We start from the raw sequence: 16,871 nt of genomic DNA on the forward strand, positions 1-16,871 counted from the left end.
GGAAAATATCAAAAAAAATGAGAAAGAAAAAGATTGACACATGCAGAAAGATAATCTGGAGACCCCAGCAGCAGCATCTAGTACATTAGGGAAGCCTGTGGTCAGTACCAGGTTGAGTAGCCACTGACTGTAGGCATACATATGGTGCAAAAACCTCGTCAGTTTTTCAAGGTCAGTTTGAAGGAATAAAACTCACCATTAACATCCTCATTCAGGAAAGACTGGAATACTCAACAATATGACAAATATAAGGATTAGGCAATGAAGTAAGGAAAAAGCTACTAAAATTGAATTACAAAGACAAAGCAAAGATTCCATGAATTTGTAAAAGAATGCAACAGCCAGGAAAGAGGCAGAGATTCTGGGACAATGAAATTATCAATCTAGAGCTCCTTGATTTTTTTTGAAACTATATAGGCTGGATCCTGGCAATAAAGGCTCAGGACAGAGCTTGCAGGTTAAGGACAAGTAGCTACTTTATGATGGTGTTAGGAACATAGGTACAGACACTCTGGTGGTATATGAGTTTTTTTCCATGTAGATGAAACATCCACCTACTTAAACATCTGAAAAAAATAAGTAAAAGAAATATAGAAAATGTTAGTCTTATATCACTTATGAACGGGCAAATTTGAAGTTGCAGATAAAAAGTAGCAAAAATCACTTATTTACTTCTAAACTGAAAAATCAATAGTGTTAGAGACTCTGTACATTTAGGAAATTTTGTGCTGAATTTAGAAAAGTGGTCCTCTAAATGTCTGGTACTCTTTCCACTTTTTCCCTCGTTTTTATTTTGTTATGTGGAAATATCTTTTATGAAAATAAAATTGTAAATGAGATATATAAAAAAAAGTTGAAAGAAGGTGTACTCTGGTTGAAGCAGGCAGATGGGAAAGTGATAGTTGTATCTCTTCCCTCTTCCTCTTCTTTGCAGTGATTAAAGGCTACTCGATGGGCCCTCAGAATTGTTGGAATATACACTGAAAAAGCACCATGTGTTGTCATGATGGTAAATATTATAGTGAGATGATATTGTTTGAATAATGTTTCATTCCTGAATATTTAATTATTTCATTGCAGAAAAGAAAGAAGAAAGAGCATGAAGTAAACATTTGATTGATTTTTATTATGGACCATGGACCCATGCCTGAGGTAGTTAATAAGTCAGCTGTGATCTACATTACCCTGTTATGTCCCTGTTTCTTTGTTGAGCACCAGATGTAGTTGTCTTGCACATAAGAATCTCTTGTATTAAAACTAGACATATTTAGACACCAGAGTCTTCTGAGTTAGGTGTTATTAGAAGAACAAAGCAACCGAGACCAGTATAGGTCAAAATCCACCTAGAACATAAATTGAATTAAATACTACCTGGCATCTCACATACTGTAAAATCAACACTTTTGTCCATCTTTCATGTTCTCTCCTTTTCAAGTGCATGGTTAAACTTGCAAAGATAATGAATACTGTTATGCTGAAAATAAAAAATAAATAAAATAAAAATTAGGCAAAATAATAATATGTGCCTCTTGAGACTGTGGAAGGAATTATATATGATATTATAGGTGACATATTTTCATGTATTTAGCTCAATAAACATTAGATGTAATTAAAAAAAACTTGTATAAATCTCATAATACAAGACTTCTGCAGATGAACTCTTTAATTTAGGGAATTATACATTTACATTAAAAATAAATTTAAAAATGCTTCTTGTAATTGTATGTTCTATCTCTATACCTCTGATGTGGTAGTCTGAAACTGATTAATAGAATTTTAGAACTCATTAGCCAGCATGTGCTCTATGTGTGATGTAGGGTGTGTGTGTGTGTGTGTGTGTGTGTGTGTATGTGTGTACACATTTACTTTGAAGTCTCAGTGAACCAGAAGTTTTTGACAAAAGAACTAATGATCCAACTAGGCAGAACTTAGGTTAAATGAGTAGAAATTCATAAACTTGCAAATGAAGACCATGTTGGTATCTGAATTAATAGGAAAAAAAATGAACAGCCTATTTTTAATTATCACCTCTCCAGTATAATCCTCTTTTACAGATTCATTTTAATGACTCTATATTTAAAACAAGCCTTTACATAAATAAGCAATTCTTTTATCTTCTTCTTTTTTTTCCCTTTATGAAATCCGCCCATTTCAACAGCTATTCCTACCATTTAGAAAATTTCCTCTAAACTTCTCTTCTTTCATCTTTATCTTTTGTCACTCCCTGGATTTTCTTTTAATTATTCTATTGTTCAAAAAAAGCTTGCGTCAAAATATCGCATAAGATGCTTTTCTATCTCTAGTTCAACCTTGTCTTTTATTTTTATTTTTCAATTTGTACAATAATACAGTAGTTTTATTTTTAGTTTGAGCTTCAACACCTTCAAGTTTATAAGCAGTCAGAATTGTTACCCGAACTGAAAGTTAACAACCCTGCACTTGTTGAAACAACAGTTCTAAAAAACTTGAATTATGATGAGCAATACATAGTTTGAATATACTTTTACCTTCTGTGAAACCTCTTCTTGAAATCTAGGTTTTTAATATTCATAATACTCAAATGCATTTTTTTAGAAATAGAAGTAATTTTTTTAAGTATTTCACCTTTAGAAAAATGTATAAACACAACAATCTTCCTTTAAAAATTTAGCACTGAAAGACTTATAACTCCAATATAAACACAATTGCTTCAGGTTTCAAATTCAAGCACCATGGCTTAAATTGCTATTATTCCTGGAAGGCGTCTTATCTAGTGTTTGATCTGCTTCCTGAAAGTAGAGCTTTCTCAGAACCACAAACAATCCTAGCCACAACAACATCCTTAGAGTAGCTGAGGCATTCCTGGAGAGTCATGCCCACTCAACGCAAGATGTCTCTGTCTCCTGGTAGCCTTGTTCTCAAACCCGAATGTTACACTTTTATGTGAACATAAAAAAAGAAATCTCATTTAAAATGGAGTCCGGAAGCCCTCAAGGGAAAGTTCTCACATACATCCCCCTCATTGCAGCCCACATAACCAGCAGGGAAAAGGAAGATAATTATTTCAACAAGGGAGGGCACTTTCCATGTGTGAATTTATCTTCTGCCTTTAAAGGAAGATCAGCCAGCCCAACAACTACTAACCACAGACTGCAGCCAATGAGAAATCTCCACATCAAAGTCTTGTTCTTCTTCAATAAACTTTTGTTTAGAACAACCCTTCCTAATTTCCTCCTTTAACCTAATAAAACCTTTCCTTTGTCTCTTCAGCCTTGCCTATGGTTCACCATAGCTTGCTTGTCCTGACTGCAATTCCTTGGCTCTTCCCAAATAAACTCATTTTTTTTTTTTTTTTTTTTACTTAAATAAAATTGCTCTTTGCTCTGTTTAAAGTTAACTGTTTTTGGTTTTCTGAGCCATTCTTGCACTTCTCTGCCCTCTAACAAACCTTTTCATTGTGTCCCTTATTCCACGGTACAAATACTCTCTACCACCTCAAATGTTTACCCAAACAGTCTCTTCATCTTTATGCCCTACTGAACAAAAAATGAGATTTTAAAGGAATCACTACTTTATTTCTCACACTCCACGTACAGCTGATATCCACTGTCCTCCCTTTGCCCAAATACCCCCTTCCCCTTTTCTGAAACATCATTTTGCTTTGATGCTAACTCCGTTCACTTTTTAAGATTTTTGTAACTACGCACAATAAATCTCCCAATCATAACCTCATTCTCTGGACTTTGAAATTGGCTCATATGCTCCCAAACCAGGTCTTCTCTTTTCTCTTTTCCTTGGTGACAGAATTAATACTTAATCCATTCAGAATTAATTCAAATTCTCTCTCTTTCTTCCTTTCTTTTTGGTAGTCCTGAATTTTAACTACTTTTACCTAAATTCCACATTATCCATTCACTCCAACAGCCATATCCAGGATGTTCCATCACTGATAGTTTTTCCAAATTTAAACATCTCTTTCTTTTTCATACAATTCCTTTTAATACAATTTACAGTCCTCCCAGCCCAGTAATTCTATTTGCCTTTTACCCCTTATTAACCAATTCCGAGTTATAATTCACTGTTGTAGAGTTCACAAATCTCCTACATACGGAATTTTTAGATGCAATGGAATCCAGATCAAAATCTCCCCAAGCTTTTTTGTTGTTGTTGTTGTTAAAATTTCAGCATTGAATTGTTTATATAATATGCATGGAAATGCAAAGATAAATATAACATAAATGCAATATTTAAAACAGTGTAATAGTGGTACAAAAATATACAAAGCAGACAAGTAATCAAAACAAATTGAAAATCTGAAAAGAGATCATGAATATAAACATATCATTTATAGTAAAATGGCACTACAGAGCAATTGGCAAAAAATGCATATTTCAATAAATGTAGTTGAGACAAATAGTCATCCATATAGGAAAAAATAGACTCCACTTTCATGCCATGCTCCCAAATTAATAAAGTATTGAGAAACTTATGAAAATATTTTTACATTCTAGTTGTAAGAAAAATGTCCTAAATAATACACAAAGGCAGCAACCTGAAAGGTAAATGTTCATAAATATGATTATATTAACATTAAGAATTTCTGTTTATAAGGATGCTTTTTAAAAATTATTGATCGTATTTTCATCCAGAGGTTATAGTTATTTTTGAGAGAGTCAGTATGAAAGGAACTGACTCAACCATTGGGGAAATGTTATCATTTTAAATATTTATGCTGCCCCATTTTTTTCTCCCTTATTCTTTCTTTTTGTCTCTTTTCTCCAGTTATATATATGTTTGACATTTGATCTTCATTCATAGATCTCTTTTCTTTCTTCTTCCCTTTCTTTACTTCTCCTCTTTTCCCCCTTTCTTCTTTTTTTTTCTCTTTCTTTCTTTCCCTGTCTCTTTCTTTCTCTCTCACTCTCTCTCTTTCTTTCTTCCTTTTTTTGTTCATGATTTTTTGTTCAGTTTAGATAATTCCACTGACCTGTCTTCAAACTAATGGATCATTTTCTCTGCTTTTGGCAGTTTTCTAATAAACACATCAAAATATCTTCATTTGGGTTACTGCGACTTTTCTACTTCTATTAGACACCCTTTTTATTGTTTCTATATTTCTCCTGAAATTTCCCATTTGTTCATATGTTTTTCTTGTCTTTTCCACTATATTCTTTGACGACTTTTCCATATTTTAAAAAGTCCCTGTCTGATTATTCTAACATATGTGAGTTCTCTCAGTCTAAATCTTTTGAATATTTTAATCTCTTGACACTGTGTCAAATTTTCTTTCCTCTGCCTTGCAGTTTTTTAAAAATTAAATATTAGCTATTGTGTGAAAGAGAATTATATAGACTAGAGACAAGTAATTATTACTTCAGTGAAAGGCATGCTACTTCTCTCAGGCTAGTCTGTATTTTAACCTGAGACAGGATTTTTATTGCTCTAATAAGTTCAGTTTATCACAGGTTTTAGTTATTTAAAGGGCAGAATATAGATCAACAACAACATTATCTTAGTAGGGGTCAGACTACATGTGTCCACAGGCTTTTATTCTACTTATATGTATTTATTTTATGTATTTTTCTTGCATTGCACACAAAAGTTATCAGGTCCTACTTAACTAAACCTAGGTCAGGCATGGCGGTCTCTTTCGGCTCTCCTGTTCCACTCCTAACTGCCTAATGCCACTGCTTTATACCACTGTTTACACTCTTGTTGTCCTATAATGTATTATCCATATAATATAAGAAGCAGTTCAGTTTTCTTGTAATATCATGTCTTTCTGCCTGGAGTGTTCTTTCCTTATTATCTGTGTAGCTAATTCCCCACCACCTTCAGGTTTTTGTTAAAATGCTGTATTGGTAAGATCTCATTTGATCATCTACTTAAAATTGCAACTGCTCTTATCCCCACTTCCACTGATATTGCTCTCCCCTGCCCATAACTCTTTAAATCTTCTAACGTGCTTATATGGTGCTGATTTATTATATCTATTACACATTTTTGGTGTTGCTGAAATGGCAGCTCCATGAAGGCAGGCATCTTTGCCTCTCTTGTTTATTGATACATGATAAGCAACTGGAAGACTGCCTGACATATAGTCGGCTCTCAATAATGTTTGTTAAATAAATGGGGGCTCCTGGGTGGCTCAACTGGTTAAGCAACTGCCTTTGTCTTAGGTCATGATCCCGGAGTCCCAGGGTCAAGTCCCACATTGGGCTCCCAGCTCCACAGGGAGTCTGTTTCTCCCTCTAACCTTCCCCCTTCTCGTGCTCCTTTCTCTCTCTCTCTCTCTCAAAAAAAGAAAAAAAAATGAATAAGTGAACACATTGCTAAAGCACGAGGAGTCATTAGGTAATAAGAATCTGTCACAGAGGTTAAAATTCTGATATTTACAGAATTATTTAGCATACATCATCTTTAAAAGCAAAGGATTTGAGGCTCAGGGAGGTAGGGGAAAATAGAGAACTATAATTCATAAAACAACTAAGAAAAATTCATGTACCTCTAGGTCTCAATATTCATCTTCTAAGGCTCATTTTTGAATAAAATTGCAGGTTAGTATCTAGCAGAATACTTGAACATAGAGGATATATTAATTTTACCACAAATGTGTACATAATATATCAAAATAAATGTGGATACAGATATGAATATATGTGTGTAATATAAAAATATTAGTGAAACTAATTGTTCAAGAATTAAAGTAAAAACTTCATAAAAATGTTATTTTGTTATTGTGTTTTTTTATTAAATTATCAGAATCTCTTAAATTTAGAAGATTTATGATCACTAACTTTGTCTCTCTCTCTTTTTTTGAGAGAGAGAGAGTGTCTGTATGAGTGGGAGTGGGGAGGAAAGGCAGTGGGAGAGGGTGAGAGAAAATCTTAAGCAGGTTCCATGTCCAGTGTGGACCCCAACCTGGGACTCGATCTCACAACCTTGAGATCATTACTGAGTGGAAATCAAGAATTGGATATTTAACTGACTGAGCCCTGAGCCACCCCAGTGCCCCTAAAATTTTCTGGTTTTTTTTTTTTTTTTTTTTTTTTTGGTACATAAGAACTTATTTTTTGAAAATAAAATGTTGAACTTTTATTTTATTTATATATCTTATATATTTTAGTATTGTAATGACAGAGGGGCTTTTAAACTGAAAAAAAAAAAGCCACATTTCTTTACTATTTTACATATAATCTTCATATATTTATCTTAATTAAACATCTCTTATGATTTAAAAGTAAATCTATTTATACTGGTTTACTTTATAAAGTTTGATCCACAATTTTATTTTGTATAAAGTAATTTTAGACACAGCTAAGGAAAAAAATCATAAAAATATATAGACCCATTCATTTTATTCCATGGCTAGAAATTAATGCAACAATTTGTCACCTAAGTTCTACCACTGGTCCCATGTAGACGTATCAGAAATAACATTTTATTCTGAATTGATACAAATGCTTGGGGGTAAAATAGCAAAATAAGTAATGTTCAGATACACTTTTGAGAACTTGCTGTATCAAAAGGTAGTAGAAATGAGAGGAATCTGATTTTTTCTTACTTATTTTGTGATATAGGTTAAAGGAGTAGAGGTGACTTGATATAAATAGCTTTTAACTCTTCAGAAAATTTTATTTTGAATTTTAGGATTTTTGAGTTTAAATGTTCTAGTTACTTAACTGCATGTAGAAAATGCTAAAAAACGAATTAATGTTTCATATTCCTGTGCATAAATATACTTTTTTCATGAAATTAAATTGTGTATTCTAAAATATTTATGAGAATTAAAAATAATTCTTATCATGATGTATTTATTCTTCCTTTTTCTTGCTATTTTGTATGAAGAGAGACTATTTTTTTTTGAGACTATTTTTAACATTCAAAAAATAAGCCATATAGTTCATTAATTTGGGGGCCATGTATCTGTGCTTTTGCTATTTTTATTATCCAGACATTGAAATAATTAAAAATAGGTTAAATAATTTAAAAATAATTTGAACAGGAGGAAATAACAGGGAGAATGACAGCAAGTTCAAATATTTTTAATTATAATTTGATAGCTTATATTACATTTGGATATGACAGAATACCCTTAATTTAAGCAGCCAGAATACATTATGATGGACAACCAGATACATAGTCTTTTAAAATTTGCTTAATTATAATAGTCATTCTCTGGAGAAATCTGAACACTGAAGTGTCCTTTTCATCATGTAATGGAATATTAATGTCTCTTCCTCCATTCTCCTTCCTTCCAAATCCTCAGTGATGAGAACTAATACCCTTCTTTTATGCAGATTTTACCCAGAAGGATAAACACAGTTATAATCATATAAGTGTCAGCCTCCAATTCTGCTGCACGAGAGAGAGTAACCTCTCACCAGTTTATGGTCATGCAGAATGGCGATGGAGAACAAAAAAGGGACACATCAGCTTTAGTCCCTGGTTGTTTTCCTGCCATGGACATTGATTGTGAAAGAACATCCAGTAGTTTCTGGTTACAGAATGTAATTAACTTTTCTGAAATATTACATGACTTACTGTTAGGGAAAAAAAAACCCTCAGTAATATTTGTAATTTTTATAGTCTAGAAGTTTTTACAAGATGGATTTCAATACAAGACAGATGGCTTTTTAACAAGTGCCTCCTACGTCAATGCCCTGTGGTATTACAGGAAATAAGTCATGATTAGATTTTGTTTCATTCTTAATGTTCACAATAAGTGTTAAAATTAGAAACTTGACTACTGGAGTTTTAAAAAAAAATTTTAATTAATTGCAGAGTATATACCCGATGATGTTGACTATTGGGAAAATATAATTTAAAACAAGACACAATCTCCTTTCAATGCAGAAAATCTCTCCACAAAGATAGAAGAGAAAGAAAACAATTTTATTATTGAATAAACATTAAGCCAGCAGGTGCTGTGTATCACAGGCATTCTGATATGTGATTACAAAGACAGAAAAAAAAAAAATCTCACCATTTAAATAGCAAAGCTGATATAACCCATCACATACATGTTTTTGAGATGAACAATAACTGGTCCTCACACAAAAGGACACGAAGCACCATTTGTCACAGATAGAGCATCCTAAATTCACTTGATAATTGCAGTGACTATCTGCATTAGCTAATTGGCTTTATCCAAAGGAAAATTGACTTGCCCTCTGTTTATGACAAGAGATAATTTTGCAACTTGAAGCAAGGCCCTGCAGACAAGCTTCTACTCTTCCACAGAAACTGGGAGATGGGGCGCTATGTTCTTTATGGATCTATTTCAAAAAGAGAATTCCCTGGTCTCTGAGAAAAATACCCTTCAAACTGGCAACAGTTCATTTAGCATTTAAAAAGACATAAATTTCAAAGGTACAGAGAAAGAACTTAGAATCCTATGTTTTCTAAAGTAAATGCTTTAAGAACTGAGAAAGGGGGAAATTCTCTTCCCTTATTTTCAGGAAGGAGAAGTAAGGGTCTTGTTTTAACTTGTATTTGTCCTTATATGACAAGAATAATTCAATTAGTCTATCTGCAAGATTACTTTCAAAATTAAAGTCCAAATGTAAACACACATGCACACATATAGGTACACATAGACATGTACACATATCTCTGCTAGAAAGGTGATCCTAAGATTAACCTTTCATTAACATTGTATGTAGTGTGGGTTTAACATTCAGAGTGAAGCTATTCCTAGATTCCTATTTCAGTTGTACATATCTTTTATTTTAAAGGTGCCTTGGATATAATTTTCTTCTTGAGGTTGCCAGAATGAAGACATTCTTTCTTTTGCCTCTATGCGATCTTCAATTCTAGGGTATCCAAAAGCTAAACTCAACCCTCTTGTATAATACTGGGAGGGTAGTTAAAATTTTGACTGCTTATCAAGACTCATTTTAATTCATGCCATTCCAAATGCATTCAGAAGTTTCAATATTATTTGACCTATTATATTATCATTTTAGTTATTCATGCTGGGTTGTATTAATAAGTATTTTTATTTAGATTTTTTTACAGTACTTTAATGGAGTTTTCAAAGCCAAAATAAGTTGTATGTAACGATCCTTTTAGTCTTTCCTTGGCACCAATTTCCCATTCCACTGCTTCAGAATAACATAGTCTTTGCATAATGGCATTTTACTATTTTACAGAGAAGCATTTTTACTTTAGCTCTGCAATTTTGATTCTGTCAAGATTGCAACTGTTTCATCACTTTGCATTGATTCTGGCAATTCCAATTAAACATGTTTGTTTCATGCAAGACTTCTTTAAGGAAATCCTTTCAAGTAGTAAATTGTCTTTTTTTCTATGCGTAATGAAAAGGATACTGTTGCTTAATCCCTCACGATTCTCTCAATCTCAATCTCTCTCATTCTCTTTCCCTCTTCCTCTTCCGCATTCTTCCTTTTCTTCACTCTCTTTGTCTTCTTCTCTCTTTTCCTCCCTGCTTCCTCCACCGCCCTCTTGAAATTTTTGCGTGCTTTGTATTTCTGATCTTCTGTATTTAATTTCTGATTTTTAAATATTTAAGGCATGATTTGCAGTTAAAACATCCCACTTTAGAAGAAACATTGTATAGCTAAAAATACCCATTGTAATTTTTTTTTTTAATTTTTATTTATTTATTTGACAGGCAGAGATTACAAGTAGGCAGAGAGGGAGTCAGAGAGAGGAGGAAGCAGGCTCCCTGCTGAGCAGAGAGCCTGATGCTGGGCTCCATCCCAGAACCCTGGGATCATGACCTGAGCCGAAGGCAGAGGCTTTAACCCACTGAGCCACCCAGGTGCCCCCAAAATACCCATTTTAAAATATAGCTTATAGCAATTAAGAACTACACAAGATGCAAAGTATATAGCAAAACAAAATATCTAGGAAAAAAAAAATCAGCAATACTAAGAATTTCTTTCCAATTATCTTACCCTCTTAGCTTTCCAAAGGTAACTGCTAGAAAGATATTGTTTATCATTCTCCTTGCATTTCTTTACATGCTCTTACTTTTATACATGATTATCAAAGTGTATATATGTATCAAATTATTCTGCCTCTTGATTTCTTAAAAAAATATTTTATACTCACTACTGTGAGATTCATCCAATTATAAACTAATGAAACAAATGATTTAACACATTTATTGTTCAGTGGGACTTAATATGCTGCATATAATTAGCATTTCAATGGACACTTGGGACCCTTCCATTGTTTGTTGTTACATAAATGATACTATTAACATTGTTTTACACTATATTATATGTATTTGCAAGGGTCTTGATGTAAAAATCATTAAAATTGAGAAAGTGAAATCTTTATTTATTTCTAGAATTTAGGTGAATCTAACACATTTTTCTCCGTATTGTTTTTTCTCTAATAGACTATTTTTAGAGCAGTTTTAGGTGCATAGAAAATTGAATAGGAGGTACTGAGATTTTCACATAGAGCCTAGCTCCCACTCATTCTTATAGCCTCCCACATTATCAAAGTCCCCCACCAGAGTACTACATTTGTTATAATTGATGAACCTACACTGACACCTTATTTTCAGTCAAATTCCATAGTTCACATCAGGGTTCACTTGTGGTATGCAGTCTATGCATTTAGACAAATGTATGTATCCACCATTATAATATCATACAGAGTATTTTCAATGCCCTAAACTACCTCTGTGTTGTATCTATTTCTCCCTATATTCCTTCCCAACACGTGTCATCACTGATATTTATTTTGTTTACATAGTTCTGCCTTTTACAGAATATCACATAGTTGGAATCATACAGTATGTAGTCTTTTCATATTGTCTACTTTCACTTAGTAATATGTCTTTAAGTTTCAGCTTAATAGCACTAAATGATATTCCATGTTTTTGATAAATTAACATAAAAATACATATCACTCATAATAAAAATATTTCATCTTACTATCATGACTTAGGTGCAAATTTTAAGATAATGCATACATTTAAAGGAAATATATTTTCTTCATAAAGTTGTATTCTTAGTTGTTCTGAACAAATGCTTATCGAAGAAATGTTTTAACAAACCTATTTCTAGGTTTGTTAGCTTAATTAGCTTAAGCAATTATTCTGTTTTAGATACCGAGCTAACTTTTAAACCTCAATTATATTAAAATGTATCATGCTCAGTCTTTCATTGGCTATAAAAGTAAATTCTATCCTAATAATAGATATTCTCTTACTTCGATAATTGCAACCTTTTCCTTATAATTTTGCCAAGCATAGAATCTGGATGTGGTTACTACAAAGATCCTATCAGTCTCTTATTTTTTTTTTTTTTTTTACTAAACCCCTTTATATTTTTAAATAAACTTTATTTTGAGCAATGATAAGTTTACAGAAAAATAGTGAATATAGCAGAAAAAATTTCCATGTATCCCAAACCAGTTTCTCTTGTAATATCATCTTGCATTAGTATAGTATATCTGTCAAAATAAATGAACCAATACTGACACACTGTTATTAATCAAAATTCATAGATCATTTATATTTCATTAATTTTTACTTAACATTATTTTTCTGTTTCTGGATCTAAATTAGACATCATATCACATTTAGTAGCCATGTCTGCTTAGGCTACTTCAGACTTGGCTATAGCATCTTCTCAGACTTGCTTTTTTTTTTTTAATGATCTCTCTTAAGAGTTTTGAGGAGTACATGTTAGATATTTTGAAAATACTCTTTCTTCCAAAGTGGGTATTCCAATTTGCATTATAGCCAGGAGTTAAGGAGAGTTCATGATGATTTGCATCGTTTCCAGGAATTGATATTTTCAGTGTTTTGAATTTCAATCATTCTAATAGATGTGTAGAAATATCTTGTTGTTTTAATTCTAATTTCTCAAATATTTCAATTATATCAAGAGACAAGATAGTCTTCTCAATTAAAAATCTCATTGACTATTACATTTATAAGATTTTGTTACTCTGACATTACTTCATCTACTATTTTATATGTAATTATTGTGGGTTTATTACTGTAAAGCAGACATAGACACTGGTGGTTTGAATGAGATTAGGTGGTTAAGGTTCTCTTGGGATTGGAGTCGCAAAGGGCTGGGTAATGTTCTGTAGGCATAATTGTAATATGCAATTAAATATCAGAATATAAGATATGTACAGCACAATGGCAGAATCAGTGGACTAGTCATATAGTAGGGTCTGGCAAGTATTTAGGTGTCAGAATGTCTGAAAACATATAAAGCTAACCCAGTTGTGAAAACATATAGTATTAACTTTGTGATAGATTATTTTATCTTCCAAAATTGAGTATGTTTCTTAAAAAATACATAAGAACTAGTGAAGTATCCAGTTGTAGAAGAAACTAGGTAGACTTTTTTCTAAGGATCATGCTAGTTTCATTTTAAAGAAACATATTTTTAGAAAATATAATACTCTGAAAATAATTTGTGTTGTAAAAATGATTTAGAGTCTAGTATGTTTTAAAGTTATAAACATTAAGTTATTTTCCTGAAGATATTTCCATAATAAAAAGATATTTCCTGAAGATATTTCCATAATAAAAATTTCATGTGGGTAGCACATAACTAGAAAACCTGAATCTAAACACAGCAGGTGTTTGATAATGATTGGCCATTGCTTAAGACTAACAATTTTTCCTGCAATATCACCATCCAAGACCAATATAAACACAGTTCTATACACTTACCACCTTTATAATCCACTGTTATGACAAATAAAGCATATGGCTCCTTAATCAGAGCAGAAGAATCTCATAAACAGTATAGTGACAGGGTTTTCATTTATTTTCCCCAAAATCAAAAACTAGAAAACGTTTATAAATGATCATTTATAGCAGTAGGAAATATTATAAATATTTGGAAAGTTGTTATAAACAGTGGAAAACTGTTAAAAACAATAGTTGTATGCATAATTCATCAATTTATTCATAATTTATTCATCTATTAATGAAGTATCTTTGTTTTGTTAACAGTGGTGTAGGACGACTAATGCTGGGTAAGTTATCAAATCAGAAAGTAAAATTGCTTTTCTAGATGGCAGATTAGTTTTCAATGAAGATAAATACCAGAGTAATGACTGTGAATATCTATTACCAGCAAGGTACAACTAGACATCATTTGAAGCTTTATCACATATGTAAAATATATGTTTAAAGGATTAGTAGAAGATGAAAAATCACCGTTAAGAATATCGGTTTAGTTGTTAGAGAATGTGTCCAGGACAATCAAACTCTCTGAGTTTTACTGACTTATTCTAGTTTTGTAAATTGAGAAAAATCAATAAAGTCTATGGCTCAAGAAAAGAAGGAACAAAGAGGATAAAGGAAGACTCTTGTATTTTACAGAAATAATTCTACTGAAAGCGATCTGGTCTTTATCACTTAGTTGAATAAAAACAGCTGAGAGAAAACCCTGTGTAAGTACAATAAAAAATGTTATCTGCTGAGGCTTCAGTGGCTAAGAGCAAACTGATGATTCACTGAAGCCATGTTATGAAGAAAAATAATCAGAAATTATTACCCACAGAGAAAGGGAGTAGATTTAATCATTTATTTTATCTTGTTTAAATAGGAGAAAGGGAGAAATGTCTCCGGTCTATTTTAAGGAAGTCACTTAAATTTTCTTTTTAATTAGGAAGGCAATATATTCTAGAATGATATTATTATGTGTAAAGGAACCAAAAAAAAAATCATATATAAGCCACTTTCTAAGTTCTAGGCAAAGTTAAAATCTTCAATTATTTATTTCAATTATGTTTAGTTAATTGTGCTTTGTTAACTTTTATCTATCTACATTTTACCCATCCTACCTCTGCCAAAGCAAGTCATTTCTAAAATTATTAATAATTACTGCATTAATTGCATGGTATCCATCACATGGATTTTCTGATAATATTACATATGATATGTTTTCATATTTGTGCTATATGTTAAAAATGAAAATAAATCCTTATGTAATTATTATTGTATGCAATGATTCATTGTAATTATTTTGTTTAGGTAACTCATTTTATCCCTACATAAGCACCTATAAATGAGCCATTAATAGCATCCCCATTTCATATCTGAGAAACTGTGGGCACTAAAAGATCAAATAACTAACCTGGGAAATGTGGTAGATAGAATAATGATTCCCCAAAGACACGTCCTATTCCTGGAATCTGTGAATACATTACCTATTAAGGCAAAAGGAACTTTCCAAGTGTGAATAAGGTTTAAAGACCTCAAGATTATCCAGGTGGTCCCAGCCTACTCGTAGGGGCCCTTTCTCCCACAGTAAATAGAAGGATGTCAATTAGAGAGATTCAGAGATTTAAAACCTGAGAACTTAATTTACCATTGCTGGCCCTGAAGATGAAGAATGGGCAGCAGAAGCCAAGAAGTGTAGTGCTTCCAGAAGCTGAGACTGACCTCCGCTCCCACATCTTTTCTCTACATTCTGAGCAAATAACTCATTGGAATTTTTTTCTGCCTTTCAGTTTTCAACACTTTGATTTCTGCAATAAACTACTTAACGTGAAGATTAAATTCATTAGTCCTTTTTCCTTCCTTCATTTTTCTCCTTGTCCCATGTTACCCACTTGAATTTCCATGTCAATTTCTTCTTGCTTTATTGGCATTTATTATTTCATTAGAAAATCTATTTCTCTTCCATGTATTTCATTGGTGATGGCAAACATTTTTTAAGGCTAACTATTGTATTTTTCAGAGTAACAAAAACAGTGAATAAAATTCCTTGTTTCAACTAATTTAAATATTTAGTCAAAATCCTATACAATAAAAACATTAATTAGGCTGACATAATATACAGAATGGTATTTTCCAACATAACTCATGGGAACTGGAGATATTTTTCACTATTAAGCTTATAAAAAATTTTTTTTAATTTTTAATTTTTTATAAACATATAATATATTTTTATCCCCAGGGGTACAGGTCTGTGAATCACCAGGTTTACACACTTCACAGCACTCACCAAAGCACATACCCTCCCCAATGTCCATAATCCCACCTCCTTCTCCCAACCCCCCTCCCCCCAGCAACCCTCAGTTTGTTTTGTGAGATTAAGAGTCACTTATGGTTTGTCTCCCTCCCAATCCCATCTTGTTTCATTTATTCTTCTCCTACCCACTTAAGCCTCCATGTTGCATCACCACTTCCTCATATCAGGGAGATCATATGATAGTTGTCTTTCTCTGCTTGACTTATTTCGCTAAGCATGATACGCTCTAGTTCCATCCATGTTGTTGCAAATGGCAAGATTTCATTTCTTTTGATGGCTGCATAGTATTCCATTGTGTATATATACCACATCTTCTTGATCCATTCATCTGTGGATGGACATCTAGGTTCTTTCCATAGTTTGGCTATTGTGGACATTGCTGCTATAAACATTCGGGTGCATGTGCCCCTTTGGATCACTACATTTGTATCTTTAGGGTAAATACCCAATAGTGCAATTGCTGGGTCATAGGGCAGTTCTATTTTCAACATTCTGAGGAACCTCCATGCTGTTTTCCAGAGTGGCTGCACCAGCTTGCATTCCCACCAACAGTGTAGGAGGGTTCCCCTTTCTCCACATCCTCGCCAGCATCTGTCATTTCCTGACTTGTTGATTTTAGCCATTCTGACTGGTGTGAGGTGATATCTCATTGTGGTTTCAGAGCAAACTATATATCACTGTTATTGGACACAAATACGAGTAGATATATTATGACTAGATCATATTTCAATGCTTTTTTTCTTTAATTCACTGGATCTATTTCTTTTAGCATATTCCTGTAACAAGTAAAAATAATAAAAGATTAAATGTTCAATTTTACTTCCCTAAGGGAAAAGACATTCTACATTTTCCCCTAAGAAACCCAGTCATGAAATACCTTAAGTGAAAAGTTAAATGATC

Source organism: Mustela nivalis (genome assembly GCF_964662115.1).
Source record: "Mustela nivalis genome assembly, chromosome: 5".
NCBI classification, from domain to species: domain Eukaryota; kingdom Metazoa; phylum Chordata; class Mammalia; order Carnivora; family Mustelidae; genus Mustela; species Mustela nivalis.